The sequence below is a fragment of the Calliphora vicina genome, chromosome 1 (assembly GCF_958450345.1).
Source record: "Calliphora vicina chromosome 1, idCalVici1.1, whole genome shotgun sequence".
In the NCBI taxonomy this organism is placed as follows: domain Eukaryota; kingdom Metazoa; phylum Arthropoda; class Insecta; order Diptera; family Calliphoridae; genus Calliphora; species Calliphora vicina.
The window spans coordinates 79,464,595-79,478,089 of record NC_088780.1 but is presented as its reverse complement, the minus strand read 5'-3'; the positions used below and the strand labels follow the sequence as shown (position 1 = coordinate 79,478,089).

General features: G+C 35.5%; 1 protein-coding gene and 1 pseudogene across 1 annotated transcript in view; one reads left to right on the top strand and one right to left on the bottom strand.

The window, feature by feature from the left end:
- Nepl16 (Neprilysin-like 16) overlaps nucleotides 1-13,495 on the top strand; it is a 273,327-nt gene that overhangs the window by 100,271 nt on the left and 159,561 nt on the right. The gene's annotated exons all lie outside the window — the stretch shown is intronic.
- Nucleotides 1,456-2,451, bottom strand: LOC135963223 (uncharacterized; annotated as a pseudogene).

Genomic DNA, 13,495 nt, shown 5'->3' with positions numbered 1-13,495 from the left:
AAACTATCATAATATATTAGGATATTATGACAAGCAGAACGTTTGGATCCCCCAAATGTTTGTATTTACTTTTGGCAAAATAAAATAAAAATTGTTGTTAATACTTGTATAGTTTCCTGAACTGTAATCCAACAACTTGGACAGTTGCAAATTTGGGAGGCATTTGAAATAGCATCTGCCATTAGCTTCACACTGTATTAACTGCATATTTTGAGATGTTTGCACGGAATAAAAACAATGCTTTTAACTTTCTAATTTTGAGTTGAAATCTCCTTTAAGACTTTTGGATGAAATAAAAACTATATTTCAATACGAAATATATTTGGGTTTAATGAGATTTGTTAAAATATTGATTTGTTAATATATTTTGAATTAGTGTAATATTTTGTAATCAAGCGCTGCAGGCGAAAAATTGTTAATTGTTTTTTGTTAAAATTAAAATCTTTTTAATTTTTATTTCTTTAAATATGAGGAAATAAATTGAATTGCTTCCTCGGAAAGTTTTTTCAAACACCATTAGAAATTTAGAGAAAAATAGAAGAATGTTTTTTAACTTACTAACATACAACTCAAATCTTATTAAGCTCAATGCAGAGGTACGGTCGTCAATATTCCTGCAAGATCTTCGCATTCGTCCTTAATTATATGAAGAGCCTTTAACTCCTTATATAATTCGGTGCAGTGAAATAAGGCCATAGGTAATAAGGCCACATTGTGTTGAGAAATAAGACCTGATGAGATGAAGAGCTACGGGAATAGGAATCTGGCTTGGAATTATTTGATACTCTCAGAGTCCGTAGAAAACAAAATAATTTATTTATTTTGTTTTCTCGAGAACGTTTTGCAAACCCCAATAGGAAATGAAAATAGAAAATAAATAAAAAGACAAAGTATTAGGCTTCAAGACGAATATTTTCTTTATTTGGAGAAATGCTGGTTTACCTTTTAATTCGACTGTTGAACAGGAATAGAAAGAATTTTAGTTAGGAGAACCAACGGAAACATCATTTAGACATTTTGACAGTTTAGTTTAGGCCTTATTTGAGACAAGGACAGATATATTTACGTAGCATACAGCTATCATATATGTTGAAAACATAAAAGAAAACTTGGCTCATCACTGTTATTAGTACCAAAAGGCTAGATAAGACCTTTTGGCATTAACATTGCCGCCCGCCTTGCAGGATATATGCAAGAAGAAATGGAACAAGTCATCCTGGTCATGTCTAAATGTTGCTTCTGCAATGAAATAAAAATATTTAGATTTTCAGAAAATTCAATTTTTACAATGTTTGGATTTCATTTTATAATAATTTTAGATACAAATATAAGAAGTAATTCATTAATTAGGTTTACAAATATGTATAATGTTTAGTTAAAATGGAATTTCATGAAAATGTAATACATATATATAAAGTAAATTTAAATAGGTGAACGTTTAGTGTTCTGCTTGGATTTGCCTATCAGTGCATTTATTTTTGAATTAAACTGTACACGGACCATAAATGGTCCATCCGAACAAAGTGCTTTGGGCAGTAGGGAAGCCGGCTCTTGATATAACCCCTTGGCAAATAATTTTTGGATATAAATCTACGCCAATCAAAATGTCCAGGGAAGCGGATTCAAAGAATTTCGAATCGGCGAGGAAAATATCACGAAAATTCTTTTTATAGGATTCCGGAAGCGATTGAGATGGAGTACGCAATGTTATGCGAGCATCGACCCTGAATGTACCCACGATTTTCGAAGAGGAATCGAACCGTGATTTTAGAACGATCGGACAAATCGTTTCCTCGTTTAGGGAGTACGCTACTAGACTCAATCTATCTACTAAACTCTTCGAAACACGACTGACTGGCGAACCTGAATCTAGCAAGCACCGGACATGTGAAGTAGTAGATCCAATTTTCACCAGAACAGTTGGAAGGAGAATAACCGTGTTCTGGCGTAGAATGTCAGTCAAGGATGTTGACTTCGACGTAGAGGGTGGCGAAGGGTTTCTTCGAGGCTTGGGTGCAGATGAGCTTCGTTTTCTTTAAGATGTGGATGGCCTAGGACTTGGCGAACGTGAGCGAGAGCGTGAATGTGAACCTGAATCTAGTAGATCCTTTTCCAACCTCGGATTAACGTGGAGAAGCATGTGATGGAACTTGTGGCAATGATTACACCCATCTTTGGAAAAACAAGTGCCCTGGGAATGGTCATGCGCTAAGCAATTTGTACAGTAATTGGAATCTCGGACTACACGGATACGGTCGGAGATATTCATGGCTAAAAACTTATGACAGGTTCGGAGTGGGTGCGGACGGTTGCAAATGCGGCAGGGAAAAGAATGATAATTTTCTGGGAAGCGGCTGGAGGATTTCTTATTTGACGAACTTTTCGGCATGATGATCTGAAAAAGAAATATTATAATGTAGCGCAAACTAAGATTCCGCGGGCAACATAATTAACTTGACTATCGGTCTCGTCAATAAACCTCGCTGGGTCAAAACATCGGCTACGCGAACCCTATTATCAGAACCAGGATATATCTTAGTAACCCTACCAAGGCGCCACGAATTCGGCTGTAAATTTTCATCCGTGATCACTACCAGTGCTCCTTCTTGTAAATTAATATCTGGCCTTTGCCATTTAAGCCTCTTACTCATTTCCTTCAAGTATTCATGTTTCCATCGGAAGCAAAAGCTTTGGTGTACCATCTTCAATCTTTGCCAACGATTTAACAAGGATATAGAGGAATCGTTTACATGAGGATCGATAGGTGATAGAATCGGATTGCCTATTAAAAAGTGACCGGGGGTAAGCGCGCAAAGATCCGTGGGATCAGTGGATATAGGAGAAATAGGCCGGGAATTTAGACATGCTTCAATTTTGGAAAGTAAAGTTGACAGCTCTTCATATGTATATTTGTAGCATCCAGCGATTTTCCGGAAATGGGTTTTGAAGCTTTTCACTCCAGCTTCCCATAATCCACCCATATGAGGAAATTTTCATCCGTGATCACTACCAGTGCTCCTTCTTGTAAATTAATATCTGGCCTTTGCCATTTAAGCCTCTTACTCATTTCCTTCAAGTATTCATGTTTCCATCGGAAGCAAAAGCTTTGGTGTACCATCTTCAATCTTTGCCAACGATTTAACAAGGATATAGAGGAATCGTTTACATGAGGATCGATAGGTGATAGAATCGGATTGCCTATTAAAAAGTGACCGGGGGTAAGCGCGCAAAGATCCGTGGGATCAGTGGATATAGGAGAAATAGGCCGGGAATTTAGACATGCTTCAATTTTGGAAAGTAAAGTTGACAGCTCTTCATATGTATATTTGTAGCATCCAGCGATTTTCCGGAAATGGGTTTTGAAGCTTTTCACTCCAGCTTCCCATAATCCACCCATATGAGGAGCTCCAGCTGGAATGAAATGCCACGAGATGTTTTGATGAGCATAGTCGGACAGAATACGCTCTTGTGAAGTTTGGATGAACTCTTTTGCAAGTATTTTGGAAGCTCCAACGAATGTAGTACCGTTATCGGAATGTATATGCAGCGGACAACCTCGTCTGGAAGCAAAACGGCTGAAAGCGGCCAAAAACGACTGAGTGGATAAGTCTGTTGTGGCTTCTAAGTGGATTGCTTTGGTGGAAAAACAAACAAACACACACACGTATCCTTTTGAGATCCGACAAGAACGGCCGGAGTAACTTTTCACGTCGAATGGTCCCGCGAAATCTAAGCCAGTGTGCGTGAATGGTCTAGAAATTTCAGTACGCTCGGATGGTAAAGCCGCCATTATTTGCCTTTGACATCGCTTTTTGTAAATTACGCATATCTTACACTTATTGATAGTGGCTTTTATCAAATTTTTGACCTTCGGAATCCAATATTGTGTACGTAAAAGTCGTAAAACTAGCTGATTCCCACCATGTAGCGTTATTTCATGGATAAATTTCACTAAAAGTCTGGAATATTGACAATTGTAAGGAATAATTATCGGATGTTTCTCGTTATAAGTCAACCCTGACGTGGATTCCAGCCTACCGCATGATCGAATTATTCCTTCTTGATCAATAAATGGGTTTAAATTTAGTAAATTACTAGATTTTGGAACTATTTGTCTGTCAGAAAGTTTCTTGTATTCATTCGGATAGTTGACTTTCTGGTTGATGCGAACAAGTTGGTCTCGAACAAAACTAATTTCGGAATTTGATAGAATTAAGGAATCCTTAAAGAAGTTGGAACGGAATCTTGGATGAGTTCTATAGAAAAATCGATATACGTAGGACATAACTCTGACAGCCCGATTAAAAGAGGAAAAACGATCTAAAGTATCTTCAAAACTTGTAAAGTAAGAAAATAGTACTTTTACGGGTTTAATTTCCAAATTAGTTACAGACATATTAGATGAATCGGATCTAGGCCATTTTGATTCTTCTTCCCTGAGCCATAGGGGACCAAACCACCAGGCGTTGTTTTCTAACAGGTATTGTGGACTTAAACCTCGACTTGCCAGATCAGCAGGGTTATCTTCGGAATTCACATGTTTCCATTGGGAATAGTTTACGACCTGTGAGATTTTCGAAACTCGGTTGGCTACAAAGGTTAACCAGTAACAAGGAGGCTTTGCCAGCCATGACAGTACAATTGTTGAGTCAGTCCAACAGAAAACGGAGTATTTATCGACATCTAATAGCGGTAAAAGGTTGTCTATAATCTCAGCTAGTAGAACTGCCCCACAAAGTTCTAATCTTGGAATAGATAGAGTCTTTATAAGAGCCACTTTGGTTTTTGATACGATTAAATGTGTAGAAATGGAACTGCCTTCGGATATACGAATATACAATGCCGCTGCGTATGCTTTTTCGGATGCATCGCAGAATCCATGGAATTGGACTTTAGAATTTGGACAATAATCAATCCATCGTGGAATACGAATGGTATTGATAACATCGTAGTTGGATTCAAACATTTTCCATTGATTGAGTGTGTCAGGAGCGAGAACTTCATCCCAACCAGTACCATCTATCCATATTCTCTGCATTATAATCTTTGCCTGAATGATACACGGCGCTAACCAACCTGCAGGATCAAAAAGTTTGGCAATTTGGGACAATACCTCCCTTTTCGTATAGTTTGAAGATTCTGGAAACGGATGCGCAACGAAATAGAATTCATCGGAACATGCATTCCACCGAATGCCTAGTGTTTTAGTGAAACTGCTATCTTCAAACTTCAAAAAATCCTCACGAAGTAAATGGTCTGGCGGAATATCTACTAAAATGTCTTGGGAATTGGACGTCCATTTTCTTAGTGAAAATCCAGCGGATTCTAACGCTCGAGATAGCTCATGTTTAGCTTTTATTGCCTCTTTTATTGTATGAGAGCCCGCAAGAACATCATCAACATACATATAATTTTTAAGGATTTCACTAGCGATTGGATAACTGGATTGAACATCATTGGCTAACTGCAATAAGGTTCTTATTGCCAGATATGGCGCACAATTTACACCAAATGTCACAGTTTTTAGCTCATATTCGCCGATGGGACAACTGGGATCAGTTCGGAACAAAATTCTTTGGTAACGAGTATGATCAGGATTTACTAAAATTTGCCTGTTCATCTTTTGAATGTCGGCGTTGAAAACAAATTGGAAAAATTTTTGTAAAGTCGGTCCCATGTGAAGTAACGAATTTAAACTTTGACCATTAGAAGACGGAGCGGAAGCATTAAAAACTACACGAAGTTTTGTACTAACGCTATCAGGTTTAATGACGGCGTGATGTGGAAGATAATACATATTTGGACTGTCGGCAAGTTTAGATGATTCGACTTTTGACATGTGACCCAGTTGTTCGTATTCTAGTACGACGTTGTCATAATCAATCTTCAAGTTCGGACTACGAAATAATCTTGCCTCATTTCGAAAAAACTGTGCCATTGCACTAGACCTAGAATGACCAACATTTAAAGAATCTGGGAATTCATCCTTAAATGGAAGTGATACTACATATCTTCCTTCGGAATTTCTCTTTGTAGTTTGAATATATAGTTCCTCACAAGCCTTGTCAGAAGACGACATATAGTTCTTCTTTGGAAGATTCTCCACCTCCCAAAAGCGTGAAATTTCCTTGTCTAAGAAAATTTCACAGAAATGAGAAACTATTGTTGGACCAGGATTGGAGTGACGTGAAAGAGGACCAGTAAGAATCCATCCGAAGATGGTTTCTTGTGCTATAAGGGATTCACACACGTTATGCATAATTCCCGAGCGAACAACTAATGGAGGTGACCAATCAAGATATCAATTTTCGAACTAACATTGAATTTTGGATCTGCCAAATGAATCTGGGGAAGATTCCAAAAATTGGAACGAGAAAAGTTTTGGGATGGGAGATTGTTAGACAGGTGAGGAACTACTAGTGCCGTAATTGGAATCGAAATGTCATCATTAAGTTGTGTACCTAGTACAAAGGAGCACTGATGTATGGCCTTTGCAGAAATTGAGTTATTCAACCCTGAAATCTGAACATTAGTAGGCTGAGATGGCAGCTTAAGGGTATTAAAAATATGTTCCGAGATAAAAGTCCCCTCTGACCCAGAATCTATTAATGCACGTACCTGGTATTTTGTACCTAAATAGCAAATATTAACCCATGCAGTTCCCAATAAAACACCCTTTGAGTTGGAAGCGAAACAGGATTGAACGCGACTTGAACTGGGACTATTAGCGGACTGTATATTTCTAGGATTAGAGGGAGTATGGGGCTGAGGTAGGGTTGAGTGATGAACGGCTCGAACTTGGTTCTTGACAAGGCGAACTAGAATCGTCGGTTTCCTTGTGAAGAAGCGTATTGTGCCTTTTTTGACATTTGAAACAACAATGTTTGCTTGTGCAATTCCTAACTGAGTGTGTTTTCGAAAAACAATTTAGACACATACCTTCTTTTTTGACTTCATCGAATCTTTGCTGATGATTCATTTTCAAAAATTTTGGACATTTTCGGATTGCATGGTTTTCTTTGGGACACAATTGGCATTTTGGACCAGATACATTTGTTTGGAAGCTATGAATCCTTTTATTTGAATTGGACGGATTTTTGAATTTTGAATCATTAGGTTTGGAATTACTGGAACCCCGAATCTCAGAAACAGATTCTAGAGTTCTATAGCGGTTAGTCAAGAATTCATCTAATTCAGACCATTTTGGAATAGAGGTTTTATCCTTTAATTCCTGCTCCCATAGTGTTAGTGTACTTTCAGGAAGTCTATTGGTGCAAATGAAGACGAAAATGGGGTCCCAACTTGCAACGTCAATATTATACAGTTTTAAAATGGATATGCAGGAGTTAAGGTCTCTTTGTAATTGCTTTAAAGCATTACCCGATTCGACAGTAATGGTTTTAAGGTTGAACAAGATTTTCAACTGACCATTTACTAAAACACGTCTATTCTCAAATCGCAAGCATAAATTTTGCCATGCCAAATCGAATCCTTGATGTGTCAACGGACTTTTCTGGACAATTTCTCTGGCCTCTCCTTTAGTTTTTTGGTTCAGGAAGAACAATTTCTCCACATTACTGGCTTTGGAATTGGAGACAACTGCAGTAAACATGTCCCGGAAAGTAGGCCAGGAGGCATAGTCACCATGGAAGGTTTCGATCTCTATAGGAGGCAAATGAAAACTATGGGATTCGAAAGGAAACGAAGTAGCAACAAATTCTCGCGAAGAGCTAGACGGTGCAGGAATATTAGCAACAGAAGCATTTGACATTACAAGCTCTGGATGGGGTAGCGTCACTACACGAAGCCCATCAGAAATTTCAGACAATTTCTTCAAACAATTACAGTACGTCGTATATGTATTTTTGTATTTTGCCTTAAAGGACTCCACGTCAATTGGATCATCGGCTTGATCATTTTCCTTCTCAACTTCAGACAAAAATGAATCGTAGGCTGTCTTAATTCGATTCCAATTGGATCTCAGCTCACTACGATGGACTTCGATGGTATAAACCGAATCTAAAGGGTACTGATTGTTATTAAGATCAGCCTCAAATTCAACCAGGCTATCCGCACAGCGAATAAATTGATCCAATGACATATTTAAATATATTTAAATAGTATGAAATGACGAACTATAAAGCTTGAAAATTACTCGAAATGAAAATCTCAAATTTCCGAAAATTTGAACAATTGAAATCCAAATTAAATCAATTAGCAAATAAAATAAGCTACAAAAACAATATGATTATACGGCCACTAACAAATGGAATTAAATTCCTTTTGTCGTAAGAAATATTATTGTATTAATTTTAATATAATACTAGTAAATGAAGAATACAAATGACTATAGTTGCGGGGAATATAGAAAGGTATCATAAACCAGCGTAAAACAAAAAGGGAAGATGTTTTCAATTAGTATATGTGAAAAATTTAACAAAAATATAAAGTGTAGATTGCATATACTTAAATATCTGTATTGGACAAAGATTGCATGTAGGGAATTATCTGGAAGTAGGATCAGCTGTTTTGCAAAAAAAAATTATTTTGAAGTCATTCACTGGAAATGTATTGACAAATTATTGGAAATATTCAAAACAATAGGTCTGTTCGTTCTTTCACAAACAAACAAACCATAAATCGTAAATGATTGTTTAAAAACTATTTATGGATTCCAGACAAATATTGTAATTGACAGCCTGAATTACTAACCAAATAATATTGAAATTTTTTAAATGATCGAAAATTTTTGTTTTTTAACCGGCGACCAATAACAATTTAATGTAATTAAAATTATTAATTTATATCTTTGTGTTAATCTAGACAATAAATTTATATTTTTGTAAACAAAAATTATGTTTTCTATGGAAAATAACGCAAAAGAATAATTGATCTACAGTGGTGGCCACGAATTTAAGACACGACATGTCACTTATATATTTCTGATAATTTTTACATCTTATCGAACAAATTTTAGATTTATGTTATTTTTTTAAAGATCCTAGTAATGCTATGAAAAAAAATTAACAATAGTTTGTTACCTATATTTTGTTTCGAATATTTATTTACATATTATACAGATTAATACAAGTTTTAGCCTGGTCATGAATTTAGGACATAGGCAAAATAAAAGTTAATTATCTAAATTAAGACTCAGTTTCATAAAACAATCCTAGTATTTGGTAGGAAATCCTTTATTTTGGATCACAGCAGCGCATCTTCTGGGTAAACTTTCAACTAAGGCCATACAGCGTTTCTTAGGAATGGCATACCAAGCCTTTTGAATTTCTTCCCATAAATCGCCCAAATTTTTTGGCTTTACTGCTCGTACATGCTCCTCAACATCATTCCACAAGTTCTCAATTGGATTGAGGTCCGGGGATTGAGCTGGCCACTTCAGAACTGTTATATTATTATCCTCTAAGCAACTCTTCACTAGGCGTGAAGTGTGCTTAGGGTCATTATCATGCATAAATTTCCACATTAGAGGCATGCTGTCTTCAGCGAATGGTATCATGACGCTTGTCAGTATGTTTTTGTAAATGTGCTGGTCCATTTTACTCATAATCTTGTGCATAGGACCTACACCATGCCAGGAAAATGCTGCCCACACCATGACATTGCCACCACCATGCTTAACCGTTTTAAGGGTGTACTTTGGGTGATGCTGCAGGTTTGGAGGACGCCATACGTACTGTTTTCCATCAGAACCGAAGCGGCAAAACTTCGACTCGTCGCTCCAAAGTATATTTTTCCAAAATGTCATCGGCTTATTGAGATGTTCTCTTGAAAACGCTAGTCGGGATTTAATATTTTTTTTTGACACAAGTGGTTTACGCTGGACTATACACCCACGTAAGTTTTTCTCGTTCAGACGTCTTCTTATTGTCCTGGACGATATATTAATACCAAAATCCGATGAAATCTCGCTTTTAATTTTACCTGAGCTCTTGAAAGGATCTTTAACAGCTAATTTATAAATTAAGCTATCCTCCCTAGGTGTAGTTTTTCGGGCTCTAGGGTGCTGTTCGACATTTTTGGTGGTACCATGTTGCTTGATGTGTTCAAGTGCGTTGTATATCTTGGATCTGGAACATTTAAGTAGCTTGGAAATCTCCATTATTGTTTTTCCATCAGTATTCATTTGTTGGATCAGTTTTCGCTCGGCATCCGAACTCCAAGTACCTCTGGCCATTTCTAACTAAATAATTTGATGTATTCCAACATAAAATGGAATGAAACATTCATTACTTACCCTTTAGCTTCAAAAAACACCAAATAGTCACTTAAAAACCAAATATTTGTTATATGTTTTAAATTCGTGTCCAGCTTTAAAAGCACGTTTTTACGAAAGTATAATAAAAATAGCAACAAAATGTAAAAACAAACAAAACAAAATAGCGGTACTTCTTCTTAACATTACAGGGTACACTGAAAAATAAACATGATCTAATTTAATATTGCAGGGTTGTAAAAATTATCATATCTAAGTTCGTTATAAGTCGTGTCTTAAATTCGTGGCCACCACTGTATATAGAGAGTGAACAGACCTATTATATCTTTGTTTATCTTTCACTTTTCCCAAAATAACACGTATGTGTGTAAATATGTAAACCAGGGATGGGAAATAAGATTAAGAAATTGTACCCATCAGCATTAACAAATGTAAATTTTATTCATATAATATTTATAAAATAATGTCGTAGGAACGTCTTTCAATGGAATAGGTATTGAAATAAGGAATACGAAAACAATCCGAATTCTTTCGCTAATCTCTAATTTAGTTTTTGAATAATACAAAACAATTTAAAGTTGCAATTGTACTACGTTTGCCAACCCTGAAATAAAGTATACTTCCAAATTACAATGGAACGCAGTGGAAGAGAGGATATATTTATACAGGGTTGCCGAAATGTTCCGAAACAATATAGGTCTTGCTTAACTATTGGGGAAAATATTCGCATTCAACAAACCAGCGATTTTTGTATTAAAATTAGGATTTTGTTTTATATTTCGATATAAATGCAATAAATCTAAGCATACCTCGCAATCCAACAAACAAATAATTTGATTATTTTCGCTTCATAAAAAAATGTTTCTTAAATTAAACTCTTCAGCAACACTGGTCTGGCTATAGAGTGACAATATTATAACTCCTTTGTTATTTCCAACATATATTTGGTAAATGTTAAGAGAGGCTTAACTGTGAGAATACACTCTTCATAGCACACTCAACTGAATATCAGAAAAAATAAAGGCTCAGAAAAGCTCAAGAGACCGTTGTGGTAAATGAAGAGACACTTCACTCACAATTCAAGTGATATTAAAGAGACCGAATATGGGAAAAAATAAACGGAATAATTAGCATAAGAGAACACAACTAAGGGAATAAAATAACGAGTACGAAAATAAATCAAAGTAGAAATGCGCGCGAAACAAACAATTATTTCTCTTAATGAATTTGCTGAAAAAAAGGGAAATATCATACATTCTGGCATACATACATAATAAAAGCTGAAAAAAAGTAAAGGTGGGAAAGGGGGTACCCTACACCGATACGTAAAGAACACGATTCCGAAATATAAAACTGTTTCACAATATGCAGCACGTTTCTTTTTAAACCCGAATAATAAATTAAAGAAAAACTTACTGGTAGTGATGGATGAAAATTTTGGAATTCGTTTTCTTTTCTTGTTTCTTCTATGCTTCTTCCTTCGCTTTTCTAATTAATTTTTCGTTGCACTATTTCAATATATATTTTCACTTTATCTTCATTTGTTTCCTTTATTTTGTATTATGATCTTGTTTATTTAGCAATATTTAAAATCTTAATTTTAAAATTTTTTTTGTTGGCTGTCTAAAAACAGCATGAAATAAATAAATTTTGAAAACTAAAACAGCACTTATGAGTCGTTAACCAATGCAATGCACTTTTTGAACTAGTATAGGCACCAAGCAAAATACATAAACGTACCTTAAGTAGTGTTGGAATGTATATAGCAGGTAGTCCAGGAATACAATCTCTGAGAGTTACTTTCCAATCCGGTTCGAATGGGACCAAATGATGAGATGAAGAGCTACGGGAATAGGAATCTGGCTTGGAATTATTTGATACTCTCAGAGTCCGTAGAAATCAAAATAATTTATTTATTTTGTTTTCTCGAGAACGTTTTGCAAACCCCAATAGGAAATGAAAATAGAAAATAAATAAAAAGACAAAGTATTAGGCTTCAAGACGAATATTTTCTTTATTTGGAGAAGTGCTGGTTTACCTTTTAATTCGACTGTTGAACAGGAATAGACAGAATTTTAGTTAGGAGAACCAACGGAAACATCATTTAGACATTTTGACCATTTTGACAGTTTAGTTTAGGCCTTATTTGAGACAAGGACAGATATATTTACTTAGCATACAGCTATCATATATGTTGAAAACATAAAAGAAAACTTGGCTCATCACTGTTATTAATACCAAAAGGCTAGATAAGACCTTTTGGCATTAACAGACCATATGGCTTTATTACCACCGAGGTAGTGAAATAAAGTCATATTCAATTAATGGTCAAAGTGGAAATAAAGCCATATCAGTGTAAAATAGCTTGTTATAATTACAAACATACACTTGGCCGCATAAGTTTGCTTACAGGAACGAAAATGAAAAGTATACACTAATTTTGGATATAAAAATAAACGCTACTCATTTGAAATTTTTTATATAAAACGCTTAAATATTTAAGAACACAACTGCATTGTAAAATGCATATTTAAGAATCAACAAAACTTATAAGAATTCAATTCATAAAAAAATACAATTCCACATGTAGGCAAAAGTTTGCGTACATAAAAAAAATAAATATTACTGATTTTTATAAATTAAACTGTATTTTAATAATTACTTGGATAACCCCGACGACCAAGAACATTATGAAGGCGTTTTTCATTGATGAAAAAAGTTTTTCGGTGTATTTGGAACTAATATTTCTCCATTCCTCAGTTCATACTGTTTGAAGCATTTCCTTTAATGGTATTACATGGTTTCGTATTTTTCACTCCAGCAAATCCCATAAATGTTCTATGGGATTTAGGTCTGGTGACTGCGGAGGAGTTTTCCATTGTTTTTGTTTTATTAAACAACTACCAAAGCCTTGTGTTTTGTGTGTAGTATGCTTTTCTTCAATGACCAATTTGCTAACACTTTAGGTAAGATTTTTCATTAGAATGTCTAAATAGACCTTATGATCCATTGTCGATGGAATAAATTCTAAATTTCCCACGCCTTCACTTGTCATTTACCCCCGAACCATCACTGCACCACCACCATGCTTAACTGTTGGTTTTAATTTTTTGGGACTAAGGACTGTACAAGGCTTTCTCCAAACAAACTGACGGTCTTTTATGCCAAAGATGTAGTACTTGCATTCATCCGTGAACAGAACATTTTTCCAGAACTCTGGAGGCATATTTATGTGTTCTTTAGTGAAAGCAATTCTTTTTT